This window comes from Paroedura picta, chromosome 1 (genome assembly GCF_049243985.1).
Source record: "Paroedura picta isolate Pp20150507F chromosome 1, Ppicta_v3.0, whole genome shotgun sequence".
In the NCBI taxonomy this organism is placed as follows: Eukaryota; Metazoa; Chordata; class Lepidosauria; order Squamata; family Gekkonidae; genus Paroedura; species Paroedura picta.
The window spans coordinates 73247316-73261557 of NC_135369.1; the positions used below are offsets into that span (position 1 = coordinate 73247316).

Below are 14242 nucleotides of genomic sequence, written 5' to 3' on the forward strand. Positions count from 1 at the left end.
GCACACAGTACTTCAGGTGGGGTCTGAATAATGCAGTATACAGTGGGACTATGACATCTTCTGATTTTGATGTGATGTCTCGATTGATACAGGCCAAGACTGTAATGGCCTTCTTTACCACTGCATCACACTGTCTGCTCATATTTAGCTTATAGTCCACAAGTACCCCAAGATCACGTTCACAGGCACTGCTCCCCAGAAGTTTCTCTCTCATCCAGTATGCATACTGCTCTTTTTTGTGACCCAGATGTAGAACTCATTATTTGTATATTTGCTTGACTTTTTGGCTGCCGTTCCTAGCACTGCTAGCCCACGGAGGCATAGAACAAAATCAAAACAGTAAAATCAACAATAAAAATGTCCTCCCACCTACCTCAACTCACCTTCCAGAACCCCCCCCCACACACACACACACACACTTTACCAAGCCACCAGAATACTTCCATGTACCCAGGGGATGTAAATCAGAATGCAGAAACACAAGACACCAGAGGATGGGCCAGATCTTCCTCAGCGTGGCCTCAACCAAATGCCTGGTGGAAGAGCTCCTTCTTGCAGGCCTTGTGGAACTAGAGAAGCTCTGGCACAGCCCTCAGATCTTCCTGGAGCTCATTACACCAGGCAGGGGCCAGAACCAAAAAGGCCCTGGCCCTAATTGAGGTCTGGTGAACCTCCCAAGGGCCAGGGATCACCAACTTACTTGTATATACAGAACACAAGGCCCTGCAGTGGCACAGGAAGTCAAACATTCATATTCATTGGGCCCAGACTGCGGATGGCCTTGCAAGTTAATACCAGTGATTTAACTAGATCTGGTAAACAACTAGCAAACAATGCAGCTGCTACAACACCAGCTGGATATGGGTCCTCCACAATGTTCCTGAGAGAACCCTAGCAGTTGCATTTTGCACCAGTTGTAATTTCCATGTCAAGGACAAGGGAAGCCCTGTGAAGAGCAAATTACAGAACCTGACCTGGAAATTGCAACTGGTGAGAATGCAGCTGCTAGGATTCTCATAGGAACATCTTGGAGGGCCCATATCCAGCCTGTGCTGAGGCAGCTGCATTGGTTGCCAGTTGCAACCTGGATCCAGTTCAGAGTTTTGGTTTTGACCTTTACGGCCCTTCGTGGTCTGGGATCCATGTTTGTCACCCTATGTCCCCCGCAGGACTTTGCACTCTGTGGATACCAACTTATTGGTCATTCCCAGCTCACTGGGCCTCGACCAGCGCCAGGGTCTTTTCAGTCCTGGTCCCTATCTGGTGGAATGAGCTCCCCGGAGAGCTACAGGCTTTGCATGAGCTGTCAACTTTTCACAGGGCCTGTAAGATGGAGCTTTTCTGCCATGTCTATAATTGAGGCCAGTGTAGGAGGCAGATCTGGTCTGGCCCCCCTCAGGAAAGTACTCCACCCATTAGAACATCTTGGGTGATGATCGCTTGACACAGCCCTCTGCTGCCCAGTGGCAGGTGTACCATCATGAGGAAAAATTGTTTTTATTACCATGTTGGGGTTTTGTACTGTTCTGTATTGTTTTAATGGGGTTTTAATGGGGTTTTATTGTTGTAGGGTTTTTATGTTGTTACCCACAACAAGCCGGTGTACCGAGTGTGGTGGGTAATTAATAAATAAACAAACAAACAAACAAACAAACAAACAAATAAATAAATAAATAAATAAATAATGGAGAGGGGGGAAGAGAAAGACTCGAGTTCAAAGCGATCTGAACTCAACAGGATTGACAATGGAATAAAGAAAGTAAGTGCAGACTCTGCCCTAGAAGTGGTGCAATCGTGCAGAAAAATGTTTGGGAAGCATAGCTGTGTACACATCCACCTGCCTCCCCCTTCCTGTTCCCTCCAGGCCCATCATTGGCCATTTTGGGACAGGAGGCAAGTTGACATATATGGTCATATCACCGATAAATGTTTAACAAGGTTTGTTTGGTTGTGTGTGTGTGTGTGTGTGTATATATATATATATGTGTGTGTGTGTGTGTGTGTGTGTGTGTGTGTCTGATCTAGTCCATCATCCTGTTTCACTTTCCATGCCAGTAAAAATGATATAGGCTGGAGGTCAATTTCTTGTCAAAATGATCACACAGGCCTTAAAAGGTATACTCAGAAGTGCCTCATTTTCTTTTATTGTCTCATATAATGACATGTATAGAAGTAATGAGTGAGCTGTGATCTTACCACAGCATCACAAGATAATGTAAAGGCATTTCATGAACAAATTATGGTACAGAATTATACAGTGTATCAACCTCTTGAGGCTTACAGTGTAAACCAAAAATTATAAAGATACATTACTCCTCCCCCCTCCCTCCTCAGAGTTATTGCTACATCAAGGGGCAACCCACTTGCAGTTTGAAACTGTAACATTCAGGCACTACTGAACCATACACTTTCCTTTATGCATGAATGAACATTAAGGCTACTGTTAGCTGGCAACAGAACTCTGGTAAGAAGCAATACAATACAACTTCAATTATCAGCTTCCTTCCTGTTATTTGAGTTCCTCAAATTCAAAACTGTCACTTATTGTACTTGCAGAAATGAGTGGGTGTCCGTTTGTGTGTGTACACACAAGTATGTGTGTGTATGCACTAGATCCAAATTAAGAGGAAAAAACTTGGACAGTTATGAAAACCAATGGATACTTTGTAGATGACTTCTGATACCCTTAACTGCCTTCTGTATTAACCTGGCTTCTGCAAGAACATAAAAAGCAAGCTTTTAAAAAAATACATCAGATGTCATTTGCATTAATTCTAATTCAGTACCAGTATTTGCTTAAATCTAAGAATGTACATACTGTACTTTTTGGGGTGGGGGTCTGGGAGATTTAAAGGACAAAAACAAGACCTTCAGTTGAGCTTGGGAGTTGATCAGCAGTTAGAGTTGTGGTCACATGCTTCTTGTAGATGGCACTCTAGCCATAGAATGCTTCACTAGCTTCAGCTTCCGAACACTCTTCAAAAGAATCCTCAAGTACAGAATTTTTCAATAGACCAATCTAGATATAAGTAAGGAATCAAACACTGTGGCTAGGTCTGACTGGACAAGGAACAGACATAACTGACTGCCAGCTGAAGATGGGCAAAAGTACTCCAAGCCAACTCAGCCACCAGTTTTCTAAGGTGACTGCTCTGTCAAATAGCATTCCAACCTGTGAACCTGACCTTTCAAGAGTACAATAACTGAATCCAAAACAGGAGAGAGCTCAGGTCCCCAATGTGTCTTTCTACTAACTTGAAGAATACCTGCTATGTCAGGATTAAGTTTCAGATTGTTCACACTCATCCAGCCCAAATGACTCCAAGCACTGGTTCAGAACATCAACAGCATCTTTGGAATTAAGTGGAAAAGAAAGGTATAGCTGAGTGTCATCCACATATAGTGGCGATGCTACAGCTGATACTTCCTGATGACCTCTCTCAGTGGATTCATGTCTTTACACAGCCCACAGTGCCGTGGGCGCCACGGACTGAATAAAGCCGTAAGGGCTTAGGGGGAGGAGTTAGGGCAGGCTCTGTCCGGGATGAGGAAGGGTGCCGATTGGCCCCTTCCTCCGGACAGACCATTGGCTGGGCCAATCGGCAGGCGCAAAGCTGATGATGATAATTACTCTGTCGATTTTAGACTGTGTTTAGCTTCCTGTGGACTGTCAAGGGGCAGAACATACTTTTATAAATAAAGGACAGCTAGACATGCCCTAAATAGAAAAATTTAGAAGAGGAAGCAGTGATCCTGTTACCCATAATGCCTTGACATAGTGTTCCATCTTTCTACAGTTTTTGTAGTTTTTCAGTGAAGTGCATTACTTCAACACTAGAAATGTAAAATATAAGCCTGTTGTCATGTTGGGTCCTAGCTAAGGAACACTTGAATTTGTAATACTATGTAAAGCTATTTGACTTGCAGGCGTGTCTGATGGGGCGGAAGGAGGACACTGACACTTAGATGGCTTCAAAACATGGCCACAGCTTTTATTTTTTATCACAAGGCTGGTTGGCAACAGAATGGTCATGGTTGAAGGAGCCTAACCCAGCGGTCTAACCGCAACTTTCTGGCTCATTGCTCATAGGGCGCACCTCTTGCCCCCTTCCCTGGGAGGCAGGTCACCCTAGAGTGATGAACCTCTCACTGGGAGGTGTTCCAACCTAATGTGCCAGAGAGAGGCGCAGACCTCCTCTGACACATAGGCCACCTGGCTCAGCGAGCATCCAGCCATCCCTTGCGGGTTAGCCTAGCTCGCTTCAAGCCGCCTCAGGCCCGAGGTCCCACTTACCAAGTCCGATGCCTTCATTGAACCCTTCTCAGAGGCTCCTTCACCATGCCATTTTCGCCACCAGAACGCAGGCCTTTCAAGGCCTCGTTCCCGCCAACTGCCCGCACCTCAACCAAACCTGAAGCGTGGCCAGAATTCCCGCATCTATCCATCCCTTCTGCATTTAAATGCACGCCACCCGGCCTATAAAACTCAGGCCGCAAACCCGTAATGTCCCCATGGTCCACCACCAAACATCCCCACAGACCCACTGCCCTGGCCACTGCCTTGTTGATCTTCCGCACAGTCTTGTTCACACGCCCAATATGAAGGGCCCCTCGCCAGGCTAGCTGCTCCACAATACTTGACCAGATGAATTGGGTCCTTGGAAAATGCCGATGGAAGGCCTCAAGGTCGTGGGAGATGTTCTTGATCAACTGCACGCCCTTTGTTATGGGCAAGTCATTACCTCCCAGGTGAACAATAACAACTGCGGGAGTCCTGAACTCACGAACTGTACTGTAAACAATGTTCCGTAATGCAGGCCACCGCATACCACGATAGCCTCACCAATGAAGTGCCAACTGATCTTCCAGGCCCAACTGTTCAATCCAACCGGATTCCTCTGCGTAGCGCTGTGCCCAGTACACATAACTGTGGCCCACGATCAACACCAGCGGGTGAGGTAACAGCCGTCCTGAAACAAGTCAGAGGTTACTGCGCTGCACTGGACGAACGTAGCCCTTATACACCCCAGACTTCCACCTGCCCAGCCTCATGATCTGCCAAGGGGAAGCCCCTTGCCTGTGTGCCTGGGTGGCCGCCCCAATGCGAAACGAGTGCGCACTGTACAACCTTGTGTGTACTCCCACCCTCCGCAGGCAGCTCCTCAAAACAGCCCCAAATTGATACTTTGAAAAACTTGAGCCATCTTTACGTACAAACAGGCATTCAGGCCCCTTAGGGCGTACTGACAAATAAGCCAACATGCTGCGCACTGGGCAGACTTCTTTGTGCCGTGACCTGTGTAAGGTGATGCTGGAGCCTCTCCCCAACTGGTCCGTTTTGGAGCGCCTAATTGAGAGTACCAGGTGCCCCCTGGCCATCGTCAGGTCACCGATGGCCATGGCTGAGCCCGTGTAGGCTGAGCGTGTGGGCGCCAAGAGCTCACTGCCACGGAAGGCCCCAAAGAAGGTGAACGTAAATACCGCTTTAGCTAAAACGGCTTCAAATTTGTTGAAGCAAACCCTTGGAATTTGTTGGACCAACTGGCGCAATAACCCAGGTGTGATAGGCAGCCTCCTGTCCCTCTGCCTCCACCCCTCCACGGCTCTACGGGCCAGAAAGGAAGAACCCGGATCCCATGATCCGAGGACTTTGCTGAAAAAGGAGAGGCTGGACAGGTGAACTCTCATCATGCCTGGGGCTACCCCTCTGTCTCGCAAGTGGGTCAAATATCGCAGGAGCACAGGCTGCCTCATGAGCCAGGAGGAGCAGTGACCACAGGCCTTGGCAAATGCCAGGAAGTCTCTTGCTGCCCCTTCATAGGCCCAGCGCATGGAGGAAGCCATCGAGCCCAGAACTGCCTGCAGTATCATCCTTCGCCAAGCCCCCACAGGTCGGTTGGGAATTCCTCCGGCTCCTTTTTGGCCCCGGGGGTGAGCCTCAAAAACCTGTCGAACTGAAGACGAGATAGAGCATCTGCCAATTCATTCTGCACCCCACCAACATGTCAGGCATTGAACTTAATGTTACATTCTAGACAGGTTAAAACGAGGCGCCGGACCAGACCCATCACCCGTGCTGACTTGGAGCTCTGTTTGTTGACAACCTGCACCACGGCTTTGTTGTCGCACCAGAATAAAACCTTTTTGTTGGCGAAATCGTCCTTCCAGAGGACCACTGCCACCAAAATTGGAAACAACTCTAAAAATGTCAAATCCCTCCTGACCTCAGCTCCCCATGCCTCTGGCCATCTTTGTGCGCACCACTTGTTATCATAAAAGAGGCCAAACCCTAAACTGCCTGATGCATCTGAGTGCACCTGCAATGAGTTTCCCACCTCTAAAGGCGTCTGCCATATGGCCACCCCGTTGAAGTGAGTTAAGAATCGTTGCCACACTCTGAGGTCTGCCTTCAGCCCATGTGTGAGCCGAATATGGTGCTGCGGACCCCTGGCCCCGGCAGTTGCCCGAGCCAGCTGGGCACAGAATGCCCTGCCCGCTGTGACCACTCGGCAAGCAAAGTTTAAATGGCCTAGCAATACCTGCAGCTCCTTAAGCGTAACCTTTGCCTTACCCAGGGCATCCTGCAAAAGTACCCCCAGTGTAGCCAGCTTATCGCCTGGCTAACTGGAAGTCCCCCGAACGGAATACAGCTGTATGCCCAAGAACGTGAGGGTAGATGCCGGCCCCTCAGTTTTGTCCGGTGCCAACGGCACCCCCAGCTCGTGGGCTAAAAGTTGAAACTGCGCCAACCTGTCGGCGCACAGCTGGGACCCCCAGGGCCCCACAAAAAGGAAGTAATTAAGATAATGGGTGGCTTCCCAAAAGAGCCCTGCGTCCTTGACTGCCCACTCCAGAAATGTGCTAAAAGTCTCGAAGGCTGCGCAAGCTGTTGCGCAGCCCATAGGCATAGCCTTGTCCACATACCATTCACCCTCAAACTTGAAGCCCAACAAGTTAAAATCCTCTAGGTGTACAGGTAAAAGCCGAAAGGCTGACTGGACATCACATTTTGCCATGAGGGCCCCAGGGCCGCACGCCCTAACTATGGCTACTGCCTTGTCAAATGAAGTATATTGCACCGTGCAGAGTTCTGGTGCGATACTATCATTCACGGAAGCTCCCCGCGGGTAAGACAGGTGATGAATCAACCGAAATTGGCCTGCTGCCTTTTTCGGGACCACCCCCAAGGGGGACACCCTGAGATTGCTGAAGGGGGGCCTAGCAAAGGGGCCCGCTATGCGCCCAGCTGCCATCTACTTGTCAATCTTCTCCCTCACTACCTACGGGGCCTCCCTGGCTGACTTGAGATTCAAACAGACCGTAGCCCTCCGCTCACCTGTAAAGGGAATATGAAAACCCCTGGTAAACCCCTTTAATAGATATTGGGCTGCACCCTGATCAGGATACCTGGTAAGCACCGCTCTCAGCACATCCACCTTGACCGGCGACCGTGCCAAGCACAGCAACTCCGCCGGGGTAGCTTCAAGCAGATTTTCCAGTGGAAGAAGGGCCACTTTGTCCCGGTCCCCCATCCTTCTTGTTGGAAGACCAGGCCCCTTGAAAGGGCTGCGGAGCCCCCCCCCTGCCTCTGGGGCAGGCTAGGGCCATGTGGCTGCCCCCACACACCTCACAGGTGTGGCTGTATCGACATGGCTGCCGCCTGCAGATTTTCCGGTTATAATCCCAACAGGGAAGGGCGGAAGACCGCCGCCCCGGCACCCCCCATTTTTCCCTCTCCCTGTGGGCTTTTACGCTGGGGCCAACCTTCACCAGCCAGGTGTCATGATGTTTAAGATCCCACCTGGCTGATGAATTGTAGGAGGCTACCTCCCTGAAATCGTGGTCGTAATCTAGGGCAGCGTCCTCCCCCCCATGCTCTCTGGCCTCTAGCACGTGGGCAAGGTATCAAGCCAGATACCATCCCCTTTCCGGGTACGCGGCCGCAATTAATGCCATAAATTCGGCGAACCCTCGCAACCAATTGTTAAAGGTTCTATCGCATTTTGGCTGATCAACTTTCTGTTTGTCACGTCTCTTCCCTGTGTCTCCCCCCCCCTCTTTCCTATCCGTACAAAATCAAACATGTCAATGAAATACCCCTCAAGAGCACGTTCTCTCACTTTCTTGGTTAAGTGGATGCCAGGGGGAGCATCAGAATCTGTGTATTTGGCCGGCGGCTCTCTAATGGCGCCAACCACCTCTCCAGATTCAATCAGCCGCTTGGCTGCCTTGCCCCTTTTGTGGAGCCATGCGGGCAAACCCAGCACGAAAGCCCCCTCTAGCCAATAGCAACCTGCCTTGTGAGCATCTTCTAACCCATCACTCGAGGAGGACCCTCCCGAGGAACTTGAATGATGCCAGGCCCGGCGCCGCCTGCGTCCGGACTTCCGTCCTCTCTTCCTATGTCCCAACCTGAGGGACTCACTGCTGCAGGAGCTGGTCCTAACCCCAGGTTCGGTAGAAGAGTTGGCGCTGGTATTCCGGCCTTGCCTGGCCCCAGCCCCTGAAAATTGAGCTACAGCCTGGGCATATCCTTGCCAGTACGCCGATGCACCCTCTCCCGGGGAGGCCCTTCTCTCATTCCGCCCCCCTAACTGGCTCTCTGTGGAGGACTCACTTGTAGAAGAAATCCCCATAGCCATCTCCAATGCAGACTGAGGCCTGGCTCTGCCTCTTCCATTCCCCTGGCCACCACCTTGGGATCCCCTGCTTCTGCGCCCTTGCAAGCTGGGCCTGCTGCCCCTGGTGCTTGCCCTGGGGGCCCTGGCCCTGTTGCTCCTCTTTGCTGAGTGCCCCCGAGGCCTTTCAGCCTGGCTATGGGCAGCCTCTGCTTCTACACTGGTTGCAGGCAAGTCACCCACTCTGGGCCTGGGGCTTCCGGCCGCTGGCCTCCCTGCCCCCTGCTGAGCTGGGCCCCGCCCTCAACTGGCCTACATTGGCAGTCCCCGCGAGAGATGAAGCTGCCCTGCACCCTGCTGGGGCCCATCTCTCCCACACCCGTTTGGCGCTTTCCCGGGTGGCCCGCCGCCACCCTGAGCCCGCCTCAGGCGTATCCCCCCCATGGGGCTGGCCCCCGCTCCCTCCTCGCCTGAATTGGGCCCCCGCCCCCTTTTTCGGGAAGCCATCCCCCGCTTCGGCGCTTCACCGCGGGACAAACCTCCCAGGTTGTTTTTTTTTTTTTACTGTGCTGACTCCGGAGCCAGAGGGAAACAGCTCAGGAGTCAAGCGGGCCCTTTCCCTACGTGGCTGGCTAGAAGGCCGAGAAGCAGCACAAAGTCTGCGTCCTGTCCTCGAGCCCGCCACGTGCTCACCCGTTCCCGCAGCGAGCCAATCGCTCGCCGACTTGGCTCCAAGACGGGGGGAAAGAGGGCGGGCCGACACCCGCCGCGCCTTAAATAGGCGCGACGAGCACGCCGGCGTTGGCAAGCCCAAGCACGCCTTGCTCCTCCTCTCTTCCCCCCCCCACCCTTGGGACGCATAGCGTCCTCTGCCGCCCCGCCCCCGCCGCCTCGTCAATAGAGGCTCTGGGGCCGAGGTAAGTCCCCAGCCTCATAAATTCTCAGCCTTTTCACAACACTACAGTTCCCAGGTTTTTCGGAGAGAGGCCAGTGACAATTAAACTCTTAAGCGGTTTCACATATAGGAGGAAAAACTATTGTTGGCAAAAACTACAAGTTCACTGAAGGACTTCTGAATAGCTATTGGGGGAGGGGGGGAGAGAGAGAGAGAGAGAGAGAGAGAGCACAACTCCAAAAGGGTCTTACTGCACTTATAGCTCATTGACAACTGAGAACTAGAACTAATGCCTCATGATTTCATGATTCCCAGGCTGGCAAACTTGCCCAGTTCTTACTTTATTTTACTTAAGAACCCTCTGCCCACTCTTTTATGTTGGATTTAGCTCCTATTTTAAACATGCATAAGGTGACATATAGAAATGTTCTTAGAAAACAATCATAAAAAAAAAGAAAATGCAAAAAGGACCCAATGGAGAGTGGAAAATTATAGTGTCTGGGACAGTATTTACAATAATTATAATTATTATAAAGTACAATAGGGGGATAGAAACCCATAATTCTCATGGTGTTCTCTGACTTTTTAGGCCTATCTTTAGAAAGCACACACGAGAACAAGAGGTACAAAAAGCATGTCATGAAATCATTTGACTCTGTGTCATAAGTACTGTAGGGAACACCACGGAGAGTGAATATTTATACCTGATGTGACAACACGAGATCCAGCAGTCCTAGGGATCATTTTTTCAAAAATCATTGTTGATTTACCATTTTTGCACAGGCAGCGTTCAGGAATCAGCTCTTTTACTTTGTGTGATCCCTATGAGTAATGGACTCATTCTGGTCCCCTACTTGTGCAAGTAACAGATGTAAGATATTATCATACAAGTGGTCATACAGTCTTGCTTTCTATGTCCTGCCTTCAGAGATAAGGTGGTGATAACTAAAAGCAGGATATTTTCATTGCTGACACTGTGTGCCCATGGAAGGAGAAGTTAGCTTTAAAAGGGTTCCAAAAAGGAATAACACAAGATCTTATAAACTCTGTATACCAGGGTAGATCTCAGAAGTGGTACCCAAAAATAAACTTATGAAGAAAGAGAGTGAGAGCAAACATAAACACAAATAGGTAAATAGGGAAGGGACATATAGCCTTAAATCCTGGGCTTGAGGTCTGCAGAGCTCCAGGAACAGAAGCAGCTGAAGACCTGGGCCTAGTCTGCATACAATAGATAATGCACTTTCAATGTGCTTTCACGGCTGGATTTTCCTGTGCAAAACAGGAAAATCTACTTCTAAAGTGTTCCCTAGGCCCAGGGAGCAAATCAAGGAGCTCAAAAACCAAGGAGGAAAAAACCTACAAAGTGCAGCAGAGGTTCTCAGAAGGAAAACAGAGTTCTGCTATGCAGAAATCTGGGGATATTATGAATGAAGAAGATGAAGAAGAAGAACAACAATCCTTTAAAAAGACATTTTTAAAATATTCCCGTTTATGTGCTCTGATACTGGGGGGGGGGCATTCAGCAATTAGGCATTTGAAACCATTCTGACTGTAACTGAGGAAGAGGAAACTTCCTCTGTTGTGCTACAGTGCCACCTGACTGCCACTCTGGCACACTCCTGTAGCAGGGCCTTATGGGAATTGTAGTTAATGAACACGGAGACTTTTTCCGTGGGGACACACAGATTTCTGAATGCCAAAATTACCACCTTTCTCCCTCTGAAGTATACTGTTCCTCATAGAGAGTGAGAAGGCTAGACTACAGCAGACCACAGGTTCCCATGTTTACTTAAAGCCCCCACCATACCATCCCTTACCCCATGAAGTTTTTTTTTCAATCACTGGCAAGCCAAAACAGAAGCCTCCGTACATAGCCTGAAGCAGCTCTGCTTCCTCATTCAAGACAGAACTGGCATTTCAGACTTCTCCGCTTTGCCAGCCCGATGAACTTTCTAATGCCCCCCCCCCCCCGGTCACTGATCAGAGGTAGAGCTTTGTAGTCTCAGGAGTGTTCGCAGAAGGCTGTATCAGAAAATGAGATGCATACCACAGAAGAGTAATCCTAATTTACATGGCAACACAACTGCTGTGGTTGCCAGGGCAAATGGCATGCATGTTCACGTGATCGCTGACAGAGGCAGAGAATCAGCAGCAGGCACCTTGAGCTCCTATTGGTGGACAAGGGACTCCAGGAAGAAAAGGGGTTGTCACAGGGGGAGGAGACCAACATTCTAATGTTTATGCATGAGAAAAGCATACTCAGTATTGTCACAAAAGAAAAGTAATTGCAAATCCAGTTTTAAATGCTACACTAAAAAAATGCAGTTGACACTATGGAGGGAGATGCCATGCAGAATCAGAAATCTGATGCTGAGTTTAACACAGTGAAAACACTGCAATGTGCAGAAATAAAAACAATGTCCTTTTGGACAAACTTTTTGCAAGGTTTCCTGCCATGCATAATACACCCTGGACAGGGATCTGAGAGATAATTTGCTAGGGCATGGGGTCCTTCTTTTATGGATCCCCAGGTCAGTGGGGTTTGCCACTCCTGCTTTGGATTAAGTCAAAACACAAAGTTTGAATTTCACTGACTGCCCTAAAGTTACCTGCTGTCAAACTTTGCCAAGAAATATTGGGGGAAAATACCTTGATTAGGTGATTGCATGTAAAATGTCTATGGGCAAAAAGAGCCTGAGTGAGACAACATGATTAACATGTGAGCAAGAACTGCATGGACAAAAGTTTGGGCAAGGCAAGATAACTCCTGAAACATGATGGAGGGCAAATTAATGACAAGTGCCCTTCCTGGTTGAGGAATAAAGGAAAAGAAAAAACCAGGAGTGAATTAGTGAAACAGCAATGTCCTGAAGCCAGGATGGCACCTCTGTAGTTTGTCAAGATAGTGGGGTTTGTCAGGATGTCTTCCATGTCAAAAAAAATATTTTGTTATTAAAAACAACATACCACTGAGATGGGGAAGATTGTACTTGTTCTGCTGTCCTTACAGTAACACCCTCTCTCTTTATATCTGAGAATTTCTCATGGCTGAACCCAGGTGCTTTTATGAGACTCCAAATTTCAGATCCCCTTGGCATCTAGGCTGTAAAAGGGGGTGCCTATAACAACTAAGTCCAAAATGTGGGGAACTATACTATCTAAAAGGTCTCAGTTGGAAGAGGGAGCAGGGTCCTCACAGTACCTTATACTTAGAATACCCTCACTCTTGAAGCTTGTCTACCATGTCTACCATGCAGTTTTGTAGACACCAGGTCAAAATATCTGTTTTTACACATTCTTATTTTTATACTTGTTTTATAACCTGCTTCCAGTCTGTTTTATGGATGTTTTGTGGTGCTTTTATGCTCCTCACCTTATTTTAATGGCTCATTTTAATGGCTAACATTTTAAAGATTTGATGGGCTGGAGTTGCCACCATTAGGAAGACTGAGTTGTGCTGCTTCAATGGGTAAGGATCTACCTGGGCCGTGGCCACCACTACATACACACAGATGGCAACAGTTTCCAGTTTCTTAATGCAAAATTTGAGTCAGCAGTCCTCTTGTAGAGAAACACTCAACAGATCAACTGGACTATTCTGTATCAACACAAGTGGGAGAAAGGACAGTCAGAAGAGATGCAAAAGAAACATACACCATGTGCTCTCAATGGCCATAGAGTGATCACAGGGACCCCTTTGGCTGAAATAATGGCTAAGTGAAATCAAAACCCTGAAGTGTGAAAGGCCCAAAGGAAGCATGCCATTAGAGCTGCCAAGGAAGCAAAAAGGAATAAGTGACTATTAAGAAAGCACCTTCCACAACAAAGACACCGTCAGCTGTGCCAAAGAAGAAAATTGTGAAACCAGTGAAAATTTCTGCTCCTCATATTGGTGGAAAACTCTAACTAATCAGGGTATTCTGGTTTTGCCAAATAAATGCTTGATTTGTATTAAATTTTTTAAAAGAAATTGATGGCTTTTTTGAGCAGGACTCTGAAGAGGCAATATATAAACAAACTTCTAACTTAATTATTTATGGATTAATATTTGTATTTTTATGGACTATGTAACATCAATTACCTATGTTGGAAATGGCTTTGAGCCAGCTTGTTGGTGGGGGAGGGGGGTGATCAAGATATCACAGGAATAAATTCCTCTAATTACTGGTTGAGTAAAGAAGTATTTCCTTTTGTCTATTCTGGACCTATTACCCATCAACTTAACTGGGCTGCCCTGAAGGAGAAAAGGAGACTGTTTAACAGTCTGATCCCAATAAAATTTTCCAGCTGCCTAAGATAGAAATCTTCTACTTCTATATCTATATAAATTCTATATCAAAAAAGTTTAAATTATGCAGTCCCAATATATTCTACAAGCAGTTTAGTTCAAAATCTCACATGCATCTTCAAACAGAGTTAGCTTTCCTCCCCCTCCTGTTTTGCTGGAGCATTTTTGCAGTTACTTTGTGCAACTCTAGTGTGCTTATGTTTGAACAAGGTAAACATACGAGAACAGCAGAAGAGCCATGCTAGATCAGATCAAAGGTTGATCTAGTCCAGCATCCTGTTCCCACAGTGGCTAGCCAGATGGTGTGAGGAAGTTCACATGCAGGGCATGAAAGCAATGGCCTACCCCTGCTGTTTGCCCTAGCCATTGCTATTCAGAGGCTCATTGAATTCAAAGATGCTGTGCTGCCAGGGCTAACAGCCATGGAGAGGTCTATCT

At 48.2% G+C, this 14242-nt stretch overlaps 1 pseudogene; it reads left to right on the top strand.

Annotated features, from left to right (window-relative positions):
* The first annotated feature begins 7044 nt into the window (after window positions 1-7044).
* On the top strand, window positions 7045-13422 carry LOC143823816 (large ribosomal subunit protein eL24 pseudogene; annotated as a pseudogene).
* The last annotated feature ends 820 nt before the right edge of the window (window positions 13423-14242 follow it).